This window comes from Crinia signifera, chromosome 3, assembly GCF_055691185.1.
Source record: "Crinia signifera chromosome 3, ASM5569118v1, whole genome shotgun sequence".
NCBI classification, from domain to species: Eukaryota; Metazoa; Chordata; class Amphibia; order Anura; family Myobatrachidae; genus Crinia; species Crinia signifera.
In genome coordinates this window covers 75,419,670-75,439,693 of record NC_139219.1, presented here as the reverse complement: position 1 = coordinate 75,439,693, position 20,024 = coordinate 75,419,670, and the positions used below count along the sequence as shown (strand labels likewise).

Sequence of the window (20,024 nt, the reverse complement as noted above, 5' to 3'; positions counted from 1 at the left end):
CTGGCAGGGAAGTCCAGGAACAGAGCATTTTGTACCTAATGGAATGGGTCATGTTAGGGGTACTTGCCACCAAATAAAAAAAAAAAAACCTGTGTGTCCAGACCAGGGCCCCCCTGACAGGCCCGGGTAAATTGTACCTGCTCCCCCCCTCTCTCGGCACCCCTGCCTAGAGTAGAGATGGCTTATTCACATCCAATCTACTACCTACCTCAACAGTCCCATGTTCCACTTCTTCTCTCAGTCTTTATTTGTCTTCCTCTTTTCTTTTACTCTTCTTTCCATTTCCCTTTCAGAAATGTTCTTTTCCCCATTTATTGTTATGAAATATATTCAAATTGCAATGTCTTTATGGATGATATTTTTCACTGCTCCTCTATATTTTGAATGCTAATAAACATTGATTATATATATAAAAAGGGTTTGCAGACCTTCTCGGAGATAACCTGGGTTGCCAAAATAGAAACAAGTCCAGTGAGTACTTGCATCATGACAATGTTTAACCTGTGTGGAATATCTCAGTATCTACAAAGAATAGATCCTAGCGCTCATTATAATGTACTGCAGGATTTATTTAATTAGACAGTATGCAAATATATGGTCTATTACACAAAGTTTACACCAATCAGCAATGGCGAAAGCTCTCCAGTTAATAGGAAATGACAGACTAAGAAAAAGTTAACACAACACAGGGACAAAAACCAAAAATAGATTAATAGAATGTCCTTATATTTAACAAATCTTCATATAAAGCATCTATACTTTGCTGTTTCAGTACAGATATACCCCTTTTACATCGCAACTAATTACCGGGTGCAAGCCGTTCTGACCCAGCAATTAGTGTGATGTCCCTAAAATGGGTAGCAACATGGCAATTTGAACCAGTAAGAAAGCGGCATTCTTACCGGTTCATTGCCGTGTTGCTTTGCGGTGTGAACAGGTTAAACGGGACGAGCGATCCATTTCCCATTCGCTCTATGGAGGAGGCAGCGCTTGGAGCAGCGCCAGCTCTAAGCGCCGCCTCCTCCTCCCCACCCCAATGATGTTCCAACTCCCCGTCGCGCCGCCGATGATGTCAGCGAACCAGCATTATTGCCTGTTTGCTTTGGGGATGTGAACATCCCAAAATTAAGGTTTGCACCTGGATTTTGAAGTCCCGGAGCGAACATTTTGTGATGTGAAAGCAGCATAAGTGATCATCCTCTGCTATTCCATGCCGTTTCCTTCAGTAGGCTAACTGAAATTAGCGTGATAGCCATAGAAAATCATCTCTTATGGTTAGTGTCAATACCTCCTTACAAGCTCCTGAGACGTTTACATTTATGGCTGTACATTTTTTAAGAGCTCAGTATAAAACACTTTACTTTTATCAGTCTGTTTATAACTTTATATGTCCTTTAAGAATGAATTTTCTTTATATGTCATGAAATCCATGTTTCCAAACCAAAAACATCTGCTTATAGATGAAAGAAATATAGATATAAGCAACACTCAGTAAATACAATGCAGTAATTTATACTTAACACACTGCAATCCATCTGTTTCATATAACCATCAAAAAAAATGTACTTACAAAGGGAAAAAAACAGCTTAGGTTAGTGGTTGTTGAGTGGCTGTGGGTGGAAGAAAAATGACCGTCTCAAGAATTCTCTGATTCAAGTACAAATTGGATATTACATATGAATAGTGATCTAAGAAGTAGAATTATTCAACAGTGCCTGCCCAGTTCTTGCTGAAATAAGTATACATATATTGTTTTTATAGTATATTGAATTCAGACCTGCTCACTAAGCAATGTTCTTAGGGAAAACCGAAAGTAAACCGGAAGGAGATACAGATCCAAAAGCAAAACCAACAATGAAGTCTGGCGCACATCCCTACTACTAATGTAGGTACAATTTTAAGAACAACTGTATCTCAAGTACAACTACAAAAGTGTGTACCTGTACTGAATCGCCGCGACTCGTCTTCCATGGAAACCCTGGTTTTGCTACTAGAAGGTGGTGCGTCAGTGGTGCAAAGCTGGAGGCGCACCCACATATCATTGTATGCCTGGCATCGCTGCGGGCCTACCACCAAAGCGCAGCGGGCATATTACCATCAAAGCAGTTAATACTTATTATTTGTATAATAATGTAGATCATATAGTGCAGGGGTGTCATTGGGGGCCGCATCAGCAGTTTGGTCACCCTCAAAGGGCCGGTTGTATCTGTAAGACTATGTGTCCACTCTTTATTATCATAAATTATTGTCACTGCATTCAATTATTGTATACTCAGCAGTAGCATTTCCCTCCTGCTATTGCTGTGAACTGCAGTGCATTAGGGCACACGCTGCCTGCACAGGGGGGCAGCACTCATTCTTAGGGCATATGTCCTGCTTATTATCATGGGACACAGCAATTAATGATGGGCTGCAATGTGCCAGTGCACACACACACACATAGGCAGAGAGTTTGACACTTACCACCTCTGATGCGTCCACTCCAGTCTGAGCTGCTCCACCACCAAGGACACAGCTGCGCTCTCACACAGGCGCATTTCCCGCTCCCTCCTGTGAGTAGCGCTCCTCGCACTATCTATCCAGGAGTGGGGGGCAGCGTGCTCCCGGTCACTGTGCAGTGCACACTCAGCAGTAAGTTACCTGGAGCGCACAGCAGCAGCAGCACCATTCACCACGACGGACCTGCTCTTTCCTCTCTCTGGCTCCTATACAGCAGGTGGGAGCGGAGGAGGGGTTGACGACCGGCGGCACTGCGCTAGAGGGCAGACGTTCTCTGGCTTGTAGGCTGCCGCGCATGCGCTGAAGAGGCGGCTTTCTTGTTTAAAAAAAAAAATCAAGAATAAAAGGTGAAGGCTGGCGGCGGCTGCGCGGGCCTCATGAAGAGGTCTGGCGGGCCGGATATGGCCCGCGGGCCTTGTGTTTGACACCCCTGATATAGTGTATTTCCCTAGGTCAAATAGTAAATGAAGCTCAAGAATACATAAGACATTGATTTAATCTTCCACGTAAATACAATTCCAAGGGAATAAGCAAACATTTATTTCTATCACTAATATCTGTGAGATACAAATTTCATTGTTTTCTTTAGTTTTATGGACAGTGTTATGTAAAACAATGAGTACACTGAAAGGTATACCTTGGACCATGGGTGTGCTATTGTTGCTGTTATTATTAACAAGAACAATAATAATAATACTTTTCAAATTGTAAGGTGCCTTCATTTAAGATGGCCGAGGGTTACCATAAAGCCAATACACTTAGATTTTGGAACTTATTCTAGAGGAGTAAACACATTACATGAATGACACATGGGAAGATGAATGGGGTGAGATCAGAACTAGCATTTCGGATGTTTTCCTCACCTCTCCCTTCCAGGCTGGCTTAGATCATTGTTACTTTAGTGTGCGTGCAGCAGAGTACAAAGAGAAAACTTGAAATACCAGTTATTTCCCAATGACCTGAGCATTTAGTTTATGTAAAGCCTTGGGTTATAGTAAGATTTGCACGCAATTCCTTAGTGTGCATGCTGCTGGTAAATATCCAGAAGACGGTGACATGGAATTAACCACATTTTGTGTGTTTCCAAATTTGCTGCTTTGGGTCACATGTAACTGAAATCGCCTGTGCATGGAAGATTGACTTGAAGGCTTCGTCAGTGTTGGAGCCCTGTTATAACAGTGATGGCCAGTGGAGGTCACTATTTGGTAAAGTTGTAAATCAGTTAGACATTCATCTTAATGGTCTTTTCATTTACTCCTGTTCTGTCAGTATGAAGTTAGATTTTGCTTACAGTAATGAATACCTACATCATGTTAACATGGGGAGACTTCACTTAAGCTTTATTTATTTATAATATCACCAACATTTTCTGCAGATTAACAACTGGGAATCAAACGCATCTAGGTATAGATATAACAGCCACGGGGAGATGTATCAAACTTTAGAGAGAGGTAAAGTAAAGAGAAGTAGAGAGAGATAAATGATCAGCCAATCAGCTTCTAAAACGGACATTTTGCATAGATTGCATTTGAAAAAAAAATGTAGAGGATTGGTGGGTACATTGGGGCTAATTCAGGTTGGATCGCTATATCGAGAAATGCAGTGGATTGAGAGTCACCACCAAGACAGAAATAATAAAGCATATATTTTCTGTCATTTGGTCCATTAGCAGATGGGAACGCCCAGCGTTTCAGGGGTGATCCCATGAGAATGCTGAGCGTTCTCATGCTAATGGGCTGATGATGCGGGAGCGGGGGGCGGGAAACTGACATCACCGGATGTCAGCTGCCCGCCCACTTCCCTCAGAATATGCATGCAGATCTAAGGCTGCTCTGAGCAACCTTAGATGATCATCTGCATGCACGTTCCACATCATTTGATGGTTGGCGACCATCGAATGATGTGGGTGTTATCGCGCAGGCTGCCAATGGATGTTTATGTAAAACATCCATGCACAGCCAGTGCGTGCGAAGGCATGCTGCGAATGGGTGGCGGCCAAGCCACCATTCACAAGGTGGGATTTGGTGGACTCGCAAGGCTGCAAATTCAATCAACCAGAATACCCCCCATTTATATCTTCACAGTGGCGTAACTACAGAGGGTGCAGGGGATGCAACTGCTATGGGGCCCGGCTGTTTGGGGGGCCTGAGATCCCAGCAGACTATGCCCTGCACCCTCTTTAATTATTTTTTTATTTTAATTAACGTTGCATTGCAATCATGGCTGTGCTGCCGTCCTGTAGCCGCCCCGCTTCAGTGACTGCCAGCAGCACGTAAGAGAGCACGCAGCAGAAGCAGGACACACAGGAGCCAATGCAGAGTCTCCAGCACAACCCACCGACGCCAGGGCACAGCCAGGAGACCCTCCACTGATGGAGCCGGTGCACAAGACTACCCGACAATGCCGTGGCACAGGAAACACTCCACTGGTGGAGTGGCACAGGAAACTCTCCATAAGTCTGTTGTGTCCCTCCTCACAACAAACTTGTGATCTCCCTCCTCTCCTCTATACCCCCTCACACACCCCCTCTCTCCCCTTGTATCTTTATCACTACTCCCTTGGCTCCCATCGCCCCCCTCCCCATCTATCTCCCTGCCTTTGATTCTTTTTTTTTCACTCCCACCCCTTTTGCCTCACCTCTCTCCCCACACTCGCTCTCACACCACCCATACCCCCTTTATCCCCCTGCCACTCTTTCTCACTCTCTACCCACAACATCCCCTCTATCCCCCTGTCTCTCTCTCTCTCTCTCCTCCCAGTCCCCTATATCCACCTGCCTCTATCTCCAACCCCTTTCCCCACACTCCCTCTCACCCCCACAACCCCTCCCACCTCCTGCCTATCTCTTACTCGCTATAGCTCTCCTGTGGCTGCGCCACACATGTGGGAGATGTGCAGGATTTTCTGAGCAATTGCTGGGAAATTATCCGACGGGACTGTTCTTAATTGTGTCCAGATACAGACCCACAGGGCCGCGCTTTTTAAATGCTGTGTGGTCTACACACACACAGCGACATACAGTACAACCATTTTCTGAGGGATTTATTAAAATTATGTGAAATCGCTCAGAAAGTGTCAAATATCACTGTGTGTGTGTAGAGCCCTTTAGTACATCTGCCCCCAAAAGAGATAAAGGCAAGGGCAATAATGAGTGATAAATGTCCAGCCAATCAGATTCTAACTGTCTTTTTATAGGCTGTGTTTGCAAAACAAGGCAGTTAGGGCTGATTGGCTAGACATTTATCACTCGTTATCTTATCGGCCTCATGTTTATCTTTTTCATGCTTAATACATCTGCCCCAGAATATCTTTGGTCTCATTATCCACTTTATCTCTGTCTAAGGTTTTATACATCTTCTTCCACATGAGAAGATGCATCTATCTTCTAATGAGCAGTCCTTCAATAGGGCTGCACATTATCAGTTGATGTATCAAGCAGTGACTTGAGTGTAGAAGTGGATAATTTTTATACTGAACTCATTTCAAAGGAGAAAAAACAATTTATTAGCACATAATATCCATGTCTAGATAGCATTTTCGTGGTTTCAACTTGAAACCTTTTTCATGAATTGTGAGTTATATGCATACTTACCTACTTTCGAAAACTAGTTTCAGGGAGATTATAGTTGTAAATAGAATGCTCCACCCAAAGGGCATGTCTATTTCCATATATGAAGAGATTGCAAAAAGAGATTGTGAATGTGGCACCTAGAAGCGTGGGTGTGTACTGCTACATCTGAGAGGAATCTTGTGAAATGACTTAGATCCAAATGTAGATGAGCCCCAGAGCAGTTAGTAAGAGCTACTATACATGGTGAAGTGCTGGGAAATGGTGCTGATGATTCAATGTAAATGTATCTATTTCTCATTCCTTTTCCCCCCAAAATGTAACAGTGTAATGTGGGCTAGGTGACATGAGGGAGATTGCTAGACTAATGAGGGAGATTGCTGTTATTTCAGGGAGTCTACTGCAGAATGCAGGAGGGTAGACAACCATGGTTATATGTGGAGCTGTGTACAATCAGATTGTATTACTGTGACAAAGGACACACAACATGCAGCACAAAGCTGATTCCATTTTTCTTTTCTCAAGACTTGATTGGTCTTAATAACATAAGCTAGATGTATGAACTTTTCACATAGTTGTAGTTTCACATAGCGACGTGCAGAAATCCACAATCTTCCAGCATCAGGTTCACTGGAGCTTTACATCAATGAGAAAAGAGAATTGTTACTTTTTCAATATAGATCATATCCGTTTAGCACGATGCATAGCTTTGGTAAGTAGCAATACATGCATACATACATTCATGCTATCCCATCTTCCAGGGACAGATTGGGATGCAAAACCAGCCCAGGAAATTTCTGGGAGCAGCCCTAATGGAGGCGGAGTCTGAGGGGTGGGGTTTGTCAAGAGGGGTGGGATACTGAGTTAGACATAGTTGCAGCCTTCCTTGATTCTTTTGCTACAGTTGCAAACATGACTTTATACTACTGCCTATACAGTGTCCGAGTATACAATAACCGAGGCGCCCACTGTCACACATATTGTCCCGACACTGGAGAAAATATAAAACAAACCCATTCGACCCTACAGGGGGAAAAAAACATATTGGACTCAATAAGGATAAATAAAACACACTGGCCACCAGTTGGAATAAATATAACACATGGGACAGATGTATCAAGCTTCAAAAGTGATAAAATGGAGAGTGATAAAAGCCAGCCAATCAGCTCCTACCTGTTATTTTTCAAACCCAGCCTGTGACATGGCAGGTAGGAGCTGATTGGCTGGCTGTTTATCACTATCAATTTTATCACTTTTGAAGCTTGATACATCTGGTCCAATGCACCCGACAGGAATAACAAACGAAAACATGTGACCTACAGGTAAGATACAGCACTTTGGACCCGACAGTTTTTTTTTTAAATAACCAGTGGTTATAGCTATGTTCTGGAGTATAGGGGGTGGGTATGCCTTCAACTGGAACCACTTTTTCCTATCACCAGGATAACAAGGATTCAGTATGAAATCCCGGCTGTCGGGATCCCGGCGTTCAAAATCCTGACGCCGGAATCCCGACCGCCGAAATCCCGACAAGGCGGGGACGTGGATCGCCCCCCCCTTGTGGGCTCGCTGCGCTCGCCACTTAGCGGGCCCGGTGCCTCGCTACGCTCAGCACGCTAATTTATTTTCCCTCCAGGGGTGTCGTGGTACAGGTTATTCTTCTGGGAATGTGGGAGTAGTCTCCTAACTTTGTAAAGTCTTACAGGTTTCCTGGGAGTGTAAACAAGTATCGGTCCCTGGGAGAGGCTCTGACCTTCAATTTATCCGGCTTATGTTGGATGATTGCGTGACAAGCTGTTTTGTTGAAGTTAATGATTTCCAGCCACATATCTTTATTTACAAGCTGCTCAAACTTTCACAGCTTTTTAAAAAATTGGTTTATGTAAATACAGTAAATATATATGCATATGTTCATGTATATTCTATTGTAAAGCACAATAGAATTTGCTGCGCAATATAAGAAACTGTAAATAAATAAAGTAGTAAATATTGTGCCATAATGACAACTGGTGTTATAGATTGTAAAAATACAGGGCTGATTCTGCTATTCTCCTTTCACTGAGCCCATGACCCCGGGCCCCCTGGGTCCTGACTAGGATCCTGATTCAGTCATAATTGGCAAAGTTTAATTATTTTTCCAGTCTGTGCCAATGTGAGTGACTCTGACCCTTCCAAAATTCTGCAACAGAAATTGACGGATCAAGGCCAGAATTGATGTCACTCACCCTACCTTTAAACACCTGGGCAGGCCTGCATTTTTATAAAATGCCCGGTACTTGTTTCCTAGCACGGCGCCCATCTCGTTGATTGTATACCTTAAGTTTAAGGCACTTAAGGCATACAATCAACGCGATGGACCCGATTTTGTGTCAATCACCAGCTAATTTGCCGGTGAAAGACAAAATCGGGTTGATCGCTTTCATCGCGGCCCCTAATAAGGGGCCGCGATGCGACCGACGCAATCAACCCGATTTTCCCATAGGGAACAATGTTAATTTTTTTTTTAACTGAAAATCGGGTTGATCGCGTCGGTCACGGCCCATTATAATGGGCCACGATCAACACGATCAACCCGATTTTACATAGGTGACAATGTGAAATGGGCCAATATGGCCCATTTGACATTGAATATGGTTAAAAATTATGTTTAATGCCCCCCCCCCCATTGTTAATGCCACCCCACTATTGACGCCAACCCGAAAGGTGGCGAAAGCAGTGAGCCCGCGAGGGGCGGTGGTACACGTCCTCCGACCTTTTCATACCCCTACTATCTACGTCGGCGTGGAGTTGATTTTATATAGTGTGGCGAGCGCAGCGAGCCACTGAGCCCAAAGCGTGGCGAGCGGACGCGGATACCTGTAAAGCCTGTGAGGGGACGCGGATACCTGTGAAGGGCTCTGTGGCTCGCTGAGCTCCCCCGCCACCAGCCGCCAATCACCATACCGTAGTGACATAGGCGGCAGGCTCGGGTATGTTCGTGGTGGCTCGGGGGGGACTCGGGAGAGTTCAGGCACCCGAGGCCTCCCGAGCCGCCTCAAAACATCCCCGAGCCTGCCACCTGTATGGTGACTGAAAGGCGGCTGGGGCAGCGGCGGCAGGGGAGCTCCAGTGTACTAATGCTGGAGCAAAGGTGAGAGGGGGGGCGGTGGTTTCCTATGATCTGTGGTGGGTTTTGCTGGGGCAGGACAAACCTGCCCTGGTAGGTTTGTTCTGCCCCAGCAAAATCCACCACTCAAGGGGTTAATCATAGGTGTCTCGGATTACAGTGGCGTGCAGTGGGGTGAGGCAGGTGAGGCACAGCCTCTCCTGTCATACTAACGTATATGCTGGAGTTTTGAGTTTATAAAGAATGTCATAAATACAGAATATATGAATATAAAGAATATATGAAAAACATCGTATTTTTATTATTCTAATAATTTTTATAGTCAAAACTCTGCCTACCTGGCCCTCTCCTTTAGGGAGAAAATGCTCTGTTCCTGGACTTCCCTGGTAATGTATGATTGCCATCACCTGTGGTGAAACACATGGTACTAAAAGTAGAAGAGGTTCTGCAGCTGCATTAGGTTCCTCACACACAGCAAGGTATTGCAGAGATTACGCGGCAGCTGGTATTAAGTGGAATGCAGCTAGGTATATAGACAGTGACACTATAGAGGTGGTAGCCTGCGCACAAGGGAGTCAAAGGGTACACTCGTACCTGTCCTCAACCTTGTAAGAGGCCCCAGACCACCTACCTGCACACCTGGATTCCAGGAAGGAAACCCAATCTAGTTACCTCCCTCGGTCTGGTCACCTGTCCGGCTACCCATACTTAGGAGTTTAACACTCGATTCGCACAACACAAAATGCTGCACCCTCCCCTATTACATTGCATACTGAATATTACTAATAAAAAAAAATACACTAAATATGCCACGTAATTAAAATCAGTGTGTGTGGTTGGGGGGCCCAGAGATATCAGTGTACCGGGCCCCATGATTTCTGTTGCCAGCCCTCCATCTGTGCAGTCTGATAATTTCTGGAATAAGCTCTGCTCCGTTCCTGCTCGGGCAGCGTCACACACTGTCACTCTCAGACAGTGGAGGAAGGAACCGAGTCATCAGGTTCCTTCCTGTATTGACCTAACACTAGGGGATTCACTAAAGCATGTGCGGTGGACACAGGAGACCAGATGAAGCACACTTTAGTCTTCAACAAATGGCACCAATGGCTCTTATTTATAAAATATATAATGCTTTATGTCATGTGTTTCATTAATGTGTAAAAAGCACATAAAAAAACACATATAGGAGGTCATTTAGGTTACATAGTTACATAGTAGGTGAGGCTGAATAAAGACTTGCGTCCATCTAGTTCAACCTATGTTTATAGTAGCTAATCCCTTGTTGTATAGTATGTTCTGATATTTTAAAGGCAGATTGTTACTTATTCATACCCGTGGATGTTTATTACCAATAAATGTTTATCCAACCTTATTTTAAACGTATTTATAGTGTCTGCCGACACCACTTCTTCAGGAAGAGAGTTCCAAAGTTTGACTGTTCTGTCTGTAAAGAAATTTTTTCTTCTAGATGAACAAAATCTTTTTTCTTCTAATCTAAACTCATGCCCTCTCGTCCTAGATTCCTGTCTAGCAGAAAAAAGGGCGCTTGACAGCTCCTTATATTGGCCCCTGATGTATTTGTACATGTTGAGCATGTCCCCCCTTAAACGTCTCTTCTTTAGTGTAAATAGTCCCAGCTTGCTTAATCTCTCCTCGTAGCTTAAAGTCTCCATTCCCCTAATAAGCTTTGTTGCACTTCTTTGGATTTTTTCTAATTCTATCATGTCCTTTTTATAGTGTGGGGCCCAAAACTGTACTCCGTATCCGAGGTGCGGTCTAACCAATGATTTGTACAGAGGCATAATTACTTTTGAATCCCTAGTTTCCATGCCCCTTTTAATACATGCTAGAGTTTTATTGGCCTTTTTAGTTGCTATATTACATTGAGCACTACACCCTAGTTTGTTGTCTATTTGGACTCCTAGATCCTTTTCGAGTACTGAATTACCCAATTCATCCCCGCTTAGGTTATAACTAGCACACTGGTTATGTCTCCCAAGGTGCATGACCTTGCATTTGTCCACATTGAACCTCATCTTCCACTTTTTTGCCCACTTGTCTAGAATTGCAAGATCATTTTGAAGCATGGTGACATCTTCTGATGATTTAATAACTCTGCTCAGTTTTGTGTCGTCCACAAAGATGGATACATTGCTGAGTAACCCCATCCCAATATCGTTAATAAAAATGTTAAACAAAATGGGCCCTAGAACCGAACCCTGGGGCACTCCACTTAGTACTGGTATCATATTTGAAACTGCACTGTTCACGACCACTCTTTGTTCTCTATTACACAGCCAGTTCCCTACCCATCTGCAGATATATAACTTGCATTTCGCAGCCAACTAAACGCCGCCTGTGTGAAGGTCCGTCCGCCACCTGCACGCAGATTGCACACGCACGCATGCGAATGGAAGTTTTGCATAAACATCCATTTGCAGCTTGCGTGGGGGTGTAAAATAATTTGATGGCCATCAAATTATTTGTACAGCGCTCACATATCTAAGACACTCTCTGGTGTTTTAGATCTGCGGGCTCCCTGTATGGAAAGCAGGCGGGAAGCTGATATCCGCTGATTTCAGCTGCCCGGCACCCATGTCATGTCCTGAAACACTGGGCGTTCCCATGTCCCCTCACACTGCTAGGTGTAAACAAGCTGGCAAATAACCAATTTGCCATGCCGCTCGCACCAAGAGGCTGCACATGCGCAGTCTCAAAACATTGCTAATGGTTGCGAATTCACAAAGGTGAGTAAGAACCAGAATGACCTCCATAAGCAATTAACAAACCCTGAGAGTTGGACGGATATAAAATCTACTGATTAATGGAAAACAAAACATTGATTAACAACTTAATATTTGGCAAAGGTTACAAAGCTCCAGTAAAATCTGATTGTTAAAATGATACATTTTGATTTTCTTTTGTTCATTGCCAGTAAGCAAAAAACAATAAATATAAGGTTCTGGGCTGGGCAATTTTTTTCTTTTAATATAATGCATAAATTATTTCAGTGACCTTTGTAAAGGTTTCCGACGTGTTGGAGCCGGCAAACATTTCATAAGGAATGGTTTTCCCACAAACAAAATGTTTATTTTAAGTCTTTGATGTGATTAAATAAAACTGTGGCTGTATAACTGCCGGCTGATGCTTTGACTTCAAGTCATTCATGATGAAACTAATAGCAATTAAAGCTGAAGATCAAGCCATCTTTATATCCTAATATTATTCCAACCTTTCTATTAAGGATGAAAGTAATGATGGGTTCTAAACTAGTACAATGCCTGGGAAGTAAACAAGTGATAGACGTCATTGGAATCAGGACAGCCAAGAGGGGGGAGGGGGGGTACTAATTACCCCGGCCCAGGCTTGCTGGAGTGGCCCGGCAGGGGCCCTGGTCCGACACCTCCCTTCCCCCTCCGTCCCTTTCGGCCGCAGCAGCAGGACACACTTCTACAGCATTTGCTGCGCTGACAAGCTTCTCACTGACAGCATGAAAGCTCATGCTGAGCCTGCTGTCTGCACCCCCAAATGCTGTGCCCACCCAATGCCACTAGCAATACCTTTTACTAAAGACTTTTGCTTTTTAGAACTTTACTCCATTAAAAGAAGCACCCATAAATTAATTGTGTGTTTTGCATTGTTAATTGCACTAGACATTGTCATATCACAACATACCTGCATCATCCATATAAAATGTTTACGTTATTTGCATGTACTGTTACACAGAGTAAGAGAGATTTTTTTATATTTTAGTGAGTGCCAATATATGTGGTAGACACGCCTGATTGGCAGTGTTAGACACACCCAATGGGCGGTGTTAGACATGCCCAATAGGTGGTGCCAGGCACACCCCTTTGACGGTGCACCCCTAACAAAATGTGCTGTGCACGCCTGTGGCTGCTGATGATGTGTTTAGAGTTTTTAGAGTTTTCTTTCAGCCCCCTCTAAACATTTTGGGGGCATGGCCTAAGTGCGGGAGGTGGCCACACCTGCCACACTTAGGCCACGCCCCAAATTTTACCAGGGCCCAGCATTCCTCTCGGCTGCCCTGATTGGAATAACTGCATATAGCTCTTCTGAAGTACTGGACATAACCATGCAATGTTTATAACTTTAAAAAAAATAATAAATGTTTTTTTTTTTTTATCTTTGTTTTAGTTATTATTTTTTATATTAAAAATGCAGCATCTGAAGTATATAGTTGCAGAGAGAACATTTGGTCACAACCAATATATAGTTAGGGCCTGAATCAGCAAGACTCACTAAGCAGAGGTCGTTCTCTGCTAAGTGAGCCCTGGAACGCCGTCCGTCGGCCGAATGTCCGCCCGCCACCGACGCTGTCAAATCTCTTCGGTACCATGCGAGGGGATGTATGTAAACATATCCCCTCGCATGTGGTGGAAGGGGAGAAAAATCATTTGATGATCGCCGACCATTGAATGATTTTTCTCCCCTTCTAAACTGACTTTTATTTCTGTCGGAGTCTGTTAAAGAGAGGGCGGGCTCTGAAGTCATGTGACGTCAGCCGCTGCCTTGGGAGTCATTGTCCAGCTCACGTTCCAAGGGGAATGGCCAGCGTTTTCATGGGGATGCCCATATAATACTGGGAATTCCGCTGATGCCACCCCCTGCACGCCCCCTCCCATACCCATGCATGCGCAAATGTAATACTCGGTGAAGGCATTCTCAGAGTGGGGCTGCACATGTGCATAATCATGCATGCGCAGTCCCCAAAACATGGAATGAGTGATCCAGAATCGCCTCCTTATTCAAATACAGTAAATACCATGGGGTCATTGTTGCCAAGTACGGATTTGTACAAACAAGTCTTGCGGTATATCATATCAAACTAGCAATGATAAACAGTCTGATACTGTTCAGTGGGCAGTGACTGGCTACATTTGGAAAAGTGGAGTCGTGTTGCTGCAGTTATGGGGGTGGGAAGAGGCCATGGCGGAGATTTCCTGGCCTCTGCGGTGAGATGATTGTGCAGCCTGTTGGTGGGTGTTTGCATTACAATACAAGGAAGCAGCAGCCATAGCAACTCAAACCACACCGGAAAGACTCCCCAAATATAGTGTATATATTACAGTCTTTGAAATAGCAAAATAAGAAACCATTATTGCAGACCATCTCCTTTTTTATTCCTGTACAAATGAACATCCTCACAATATTGAATCACTGTCAGCAGAGAGGGAAAAAGTGCTGAAAAATGGAGGAAATGCCAAAAATGTCCACAGGCTTCTATACCTAGTCTAAAACTCATCCTCCTCCTATATTTCCTGGAAATCAGTTATTCACTATGCTGAATTAAATGTCTGAGATAAATAAATCTGCGGTGATTACAGTAATTGGCTTATTTACAGACCTTTTCTCAGTATGCATCTATGTTGCCCATACATTAACCCCATCTGTACCTAAATATCAGGGCATGATTATGGGTTCCAGCTACCCCAGGCTAATACAGAAATGGCCTACCCCCCCCCCCCCTTCCCCACCTCCAATTTGTTCAGTCATATTCAGCTAAAAATTTGTAACAGGCTCGGGCCTCAGCTCCATTCATATAGCCACTTACCATCCTAGCAGTGCTGACAATGGCGGAAGTATCATCAACCACGGTCTCGGAGGAGGAGCTAGTCACAACTCTAACAGGATTTCCTCTTCCTGTCGTCCCTGCCTCGTTGACACTGGCAATCCCAGCGGGCACCACTGCTCACACAGTTCCCTTGCTTGGCCCCAACTTCAGTGGCACCTGGAAGCTCTCCCATCCCAGCACAATCTATTGTGCTGTTGCTGCGCCCCCTAAGACCCAGGGTTCCAGGCTACAGCCTAATAAGCCTATTGTTTAACCAGGGCCTGCTAAACATACATCCACACATACACTATATTATTTGCTGTGTGGTACAATAGTGGAGGTTGCAGGTCTTCTGTGTATAGGTTATGGTTGGTATTTTGTTACTATAAAAATGACAGGCATTATTTGCAGCTGCTGGTATCACAAGCAGGGCTAATGGAGAACCAAAGGTCATGCCTGTAGTTAGCCATTTCAGGACCCTCATTTATTTTAATGGCTTTACCAAAATATATTCAAATTGGCTTGAACATTTCCAAGTCAGTTACACATGTGGGAATTAGCTTGGCTATGGCCAAATAGACTCTAAAGTTTAAAATTTTAAAACCAATTTGAAAAACAATATGTATCTGATTCAAGCATCACTAAGGAATTCCTTACATTTTCTTCATGACTAAAACAGTTAATAATTTATACAGACAATAATTAAATAGCAGACAGCCGATAATAAAGAGTTTACGTGTAGAAAAAAGAGCCTTATTTAATCTATATTAAACTAATGAATATGAAGGGGTACAAACTGACCAAATTTCAGATCACATACATTTTACAACCTTTAATTCTAAAAAATCAGTGTCGGAGGCCAGAAATTAATAATCTAGTACCCCTATCACACCGCACAAATAACTCGGGTCACTGTGAAAGGGCCATTTGAAAAAACCTGGGTCCAGCAACCCGACATTCCGACCCAGGTTAAAAGGAGGGTTAATTTTGTGGTCAGTGTAAATGGGTTCACATATTATATATATTATATATATGGCTGCACATACTACATCAGCCCCACCTGCAGTGCAAATGGTTTTGTCCATTAGAGAGAAATTGTGCCTTTCCAAGTGAATCAGAATAACCCACTATAGGGAGGAGTGCCAAGTGCGGCCTTCTCCCCTGCCCTACAATCCCCCCCCCCCCCCCTCCGATGTCACGCTGCCGCACCTCCCACTTTCTGGCATCTTAGACCCAGCTGCTCAATGCCGGATTGCTGTGGAGGCTAATCATCGCAAATGCTGGGTCGCTCCCAGGACGGACCCGTGTCCAAATCCCAGTTGCGACCTGGCATTTGTGACATTTAGGTTGCATTTACCAGTAGGTGGCGGCGTGGCGCAGTAGCTATCATCATTTCGATGAAGTGTTCAACTGCTCTGTTTATTCTTTGAAAAATAGCTTTATTTTAGCCTCAATCTTCAAAACAATATTTACAACATGATTAAAATAAGAGATGTAAATCCAGCACTCAGGATAATGGGATATCGAGGAAAGCTGTTTGGTTTTTCACATTAGAATGTTTTTCTCTTTATTTTTAGTTAGATTGTGGTCTATGCCAACAATTATCCGGCATTTATCTGGCACGATGTTGGTCAGGTGCAGCCTATATTTTATATTTTATTTATATTTTATGCCTGAACTTTCTATTCTTCCTGCAGGGCTCCAACTATAAGTGAATGCTGTGCAGGAAAAGATTCTGAGGAGGAGACAAATGCCATCCAACAGACAGAGCATGTGTGAGTATTGGGAGAGGCAACCCATAGGTGGAGGATGACCATGAAGCTGCCTGGACCTGAGGAAGCTGGAGTTCAACATTGACAATAATGCCACTTGCATTATATATTGAAATTGGGTTGTGGGGTGGGCTTTTCTGTTGGAATAACTATGCAGGGCCATGGAGGAGATGGAAATATCACTGTCACACGCCGCAGCGGCATCGCATGGCGGGTACAGTACTCACCCATCCAGCGGCTGGCGTGTGTCTGCTGGGGTCCTGGTCGGGCAGGCGGTGGTGGCGTTGTGCAGCTGTGAGCAGCAGCATGGATTCAAACAGAGGCATGGCAGTCTGGCTGTCACCGGAGTAGGGTCTCGCTATCTTGCTTGAGGGCAAAAGCAGTGGACCTGTTTTTACTATTTTTATTACTGTGGAACTACAAGTGCCAGCGGGCCCTTTAATGCCCCGCAGGCTGGGACTTGTGGTTCTCCAAGTCCCAGCTTGCGGGGGAGGCTTGCTGGGACTGCTTTTGCCCTCAAGCAAATGATTCTATTGACCGCCTAGCGGCCAATCAGGGGCCGACTTTCTTGGCTCCTGATTGGCCTCTAGGCGGCCAATAGAATCATTCTGAGAAGAGGCGCCGAGTATGATATATCTCAGCATCTCTCAGTGCAATGCGGAGAGTGCGGGGAGCGCCGGCAGCATGAAGATTACCTGGACTACCGCGGACCAAGAGAAGACATCTTCAGCACAGGACCAGGTGAGTAGGATTTCCTTCCACAGCTCCACCATGGATTACTTCGGACCCGGACACCGTCATGGACCTGGAGGACGACACGGACCGCCGACATGGACATGGAGGACGACACAGGACACCAGACACCAGGACAGAGGGCTACCTAAGGGATCAAGATAGGTAAGTATCAGTATGTGTGTAATGTATGTATTAAAGTTTTATTTTCATTGTGTCAGTGTGTTTTTTTTTTTTACTATTTTTATTACTGTGGAACTACAAGTGCCAGCGGGCCCTTTAATGCCCCGCAGGCTGGGACTTGTGGTTCTCCAAGTCCCAGCTTGCGGGGGAGGCTTGCTGGGACTCATAGTTCCACAGTTTTAAACAATAGTTTTTCTTCTATTCTTTTACACTGAAATCAGCCCGGTGACCACAACCCAGGGTCACCGGGGACAGCACCAGGCTTCAGCCTGGTCAGGTAAGTCCTGGAGGGGGGGTACCCCTTTATTGGGGGGGTCCTAACTCCCCCAGGGCCCCTGGCTAGGCTGACTGGTCAGGGGGTTAATGGTTTGGCCGAGGGGCCTTATATAATAAGTGTTCCCCGGCTGTGACATTACCCTGCTGGTTGGTTGTGCCTGGGGCTGGTTCTTAAAATACGGGGGACCCCTAGTCATTTTGTCCCCCGTATTTTGGGAACCAGCCCCGGACCTGGAGCCTGGGGCTGGTTGTTAAAAATCGGGGAACCCCTATTTGTCGGGTTCCCTGATTTTTAATTACCGGCCCGGCTCTTTCAGCCTGGTGCTGGTTACAGCTGTGGGGGGGACCCCACGCTGGTTTTTAAAAAATATTTATTTTTCTATTTTTTTTACACTGAAGCCTGCACGGATCTGACTGATCCGTGCAGGCTTAAAGCAAATACCACAGGACAATCAAGGTGTATTTTCCTGTCGTATTTTCTTGCCTGTTTTACACCAATTAGCAGCCGTATTATCAGTACGGCTGCTTAGTAAATCAGGAACCACCATTCTTTTGAATGGTGATTCCTGTCGTATCCTATCGATGGTGTAGACATTCGTATTTGTAAATACAAATACGAATGTCCCATCTTTAGGAATACGAATTGCTGTATTTTTGGGATAGTAAATCCTGAAAATACAAATGTGTAAAAAATAGGTGTATTTCTGCCTACGAATACACCTATTTTTTACGAATTCATATTAGTAAATTTCCCCCTTACTATCCCGAAAAATACGGCAATTCGTATTCGTATTGATAGCACATTAATACAAATACGAATTGCCGTATTTTCGGGATAGCACATGTCAACAATAAGTGTATTTCTGGATACAAATACACCTATTTTTTTACAAATTTCCTTTAGTAAATTTCCCCCTAACTGGTCACAAGATGCAAATAGAGGTACTATTCTATCATGTTTGGGGAGTGCCCCCTGTTTTCAAATTCTACATTGGAAACATTATTGTTTTATTAGAAAGACACTCAGTTATAACCTTGATTGATAATGTTGACTGATGACGTTAGTGTACTGCTGAAACGACAGATTTTTTCACTAAACCGAATGTAAATGTCCACCCCACATCCATAACCTAATTTTAATAAGTAATGGATCTGGATTCTGTTAGGGACTTGCAAGAATCATTAAAAGTAGTATATGGGATTTATTTAAATGACTCATAAGGTATAGACATGGTGTCATCCCTTATGAATATTTGATCTCCTTTAGATGGGATTTTGTTTATGTATGCCGATGTTACTCTTTTTACATTCAATAAAGTTTATGTTTTCTAATAAATCAGCACATAAAGCATTTCAGAGCTAGAATCCGTGCTATATGGAAAGTTTGATTATCACCATTTGCCTAGTCAGCTATGACTCAGAGTAAAGCCTTAGGACACAGTGATGTCATCCCATCTTGATAACAGCTTGTTACATCTTGATCTTGATTGATGGTACACGAAGTGGTTAGAACATAAAGACATAAGTCATATGCAATTACAATGAGAAAAGGATGTACTTTCTGGGATCTTATTATAATCTGCAAAGTCTTATTTTTTCAAGGATATGACATCATAGCTCACAAAAAATAGTACATGTAATAATGTGTCTGTGCCTTAATCATTAACTCACACAAAACTTTTTTTTTTCCTTTATGTTTATAAACACATCATATTATACATTTTACTTGGATATGAAGTTATTAAATTAGCAAGCCAGAAATAAATGTCACTTTTTATAGCACACCATATTGTATAGAGATAAAGGTACTTGTTTCCTAGCACGGCCACCCCGATTTCCATCGTGGTGGTCGTGTCGGAAAAATCGCGTCGGTCGCATGCTATGCGACCGACAAGACCGACCCGATTTTTTTAATTGAATCAAATGTGAATAGGGTCCCTGGGACCCGATTTTACATTGGATTCAATGTACAATATTCCCTAGACCCCCAATTTTACACCGTAAACCCCACCCCGCGATTGACGCCAACCCGAAGCGTGGCGAGCGCAGCGAACCCGCGAGGGGCGGCGGTGCGCGTCCTCCGACCTTTTCATTCCCCTACTATCCACGTCAGCGTGGAGTTGAGAATATAAAGTGCGCGAGCCACCGAGCCCGAAGCGTGGCGAGCGGACGCGTATAACTTCACAGGTATACGCGTCCCCTCGCCACGCTTCGGGCTCGGTGGCTCTCTGCGCTCGCCATACTTTATGTTCTCAACTCCACGCCGACGTGGATAGTAGGTGAATGAAAAGGTCGGAGGACGCGCACCGCCGC

General features: G+C 44.2%; 1 long non-coding RNA gene across 1 annotated transcript in view; it reads left to right on the top strand.

Annotated features, from left to right (window-relative positions):
• Positions 1 to 20,024, top strand: part of LOC146063558 (uncharacterized) — a 97,691-nt gene that overhangs the window by 60,099 nt on the left and 17,568 nt on the right. The window contains exon 4 of the long non-coding RNA XR_014471614.1: positions 16,446 to 16,523. This is a non-coding gene — a long non-coding RNA (uncharacterized LOC146063558). The remainder of the gene's footprint in view (positions 1 to 16,445; positions 16,524 to 20,024) is intronic.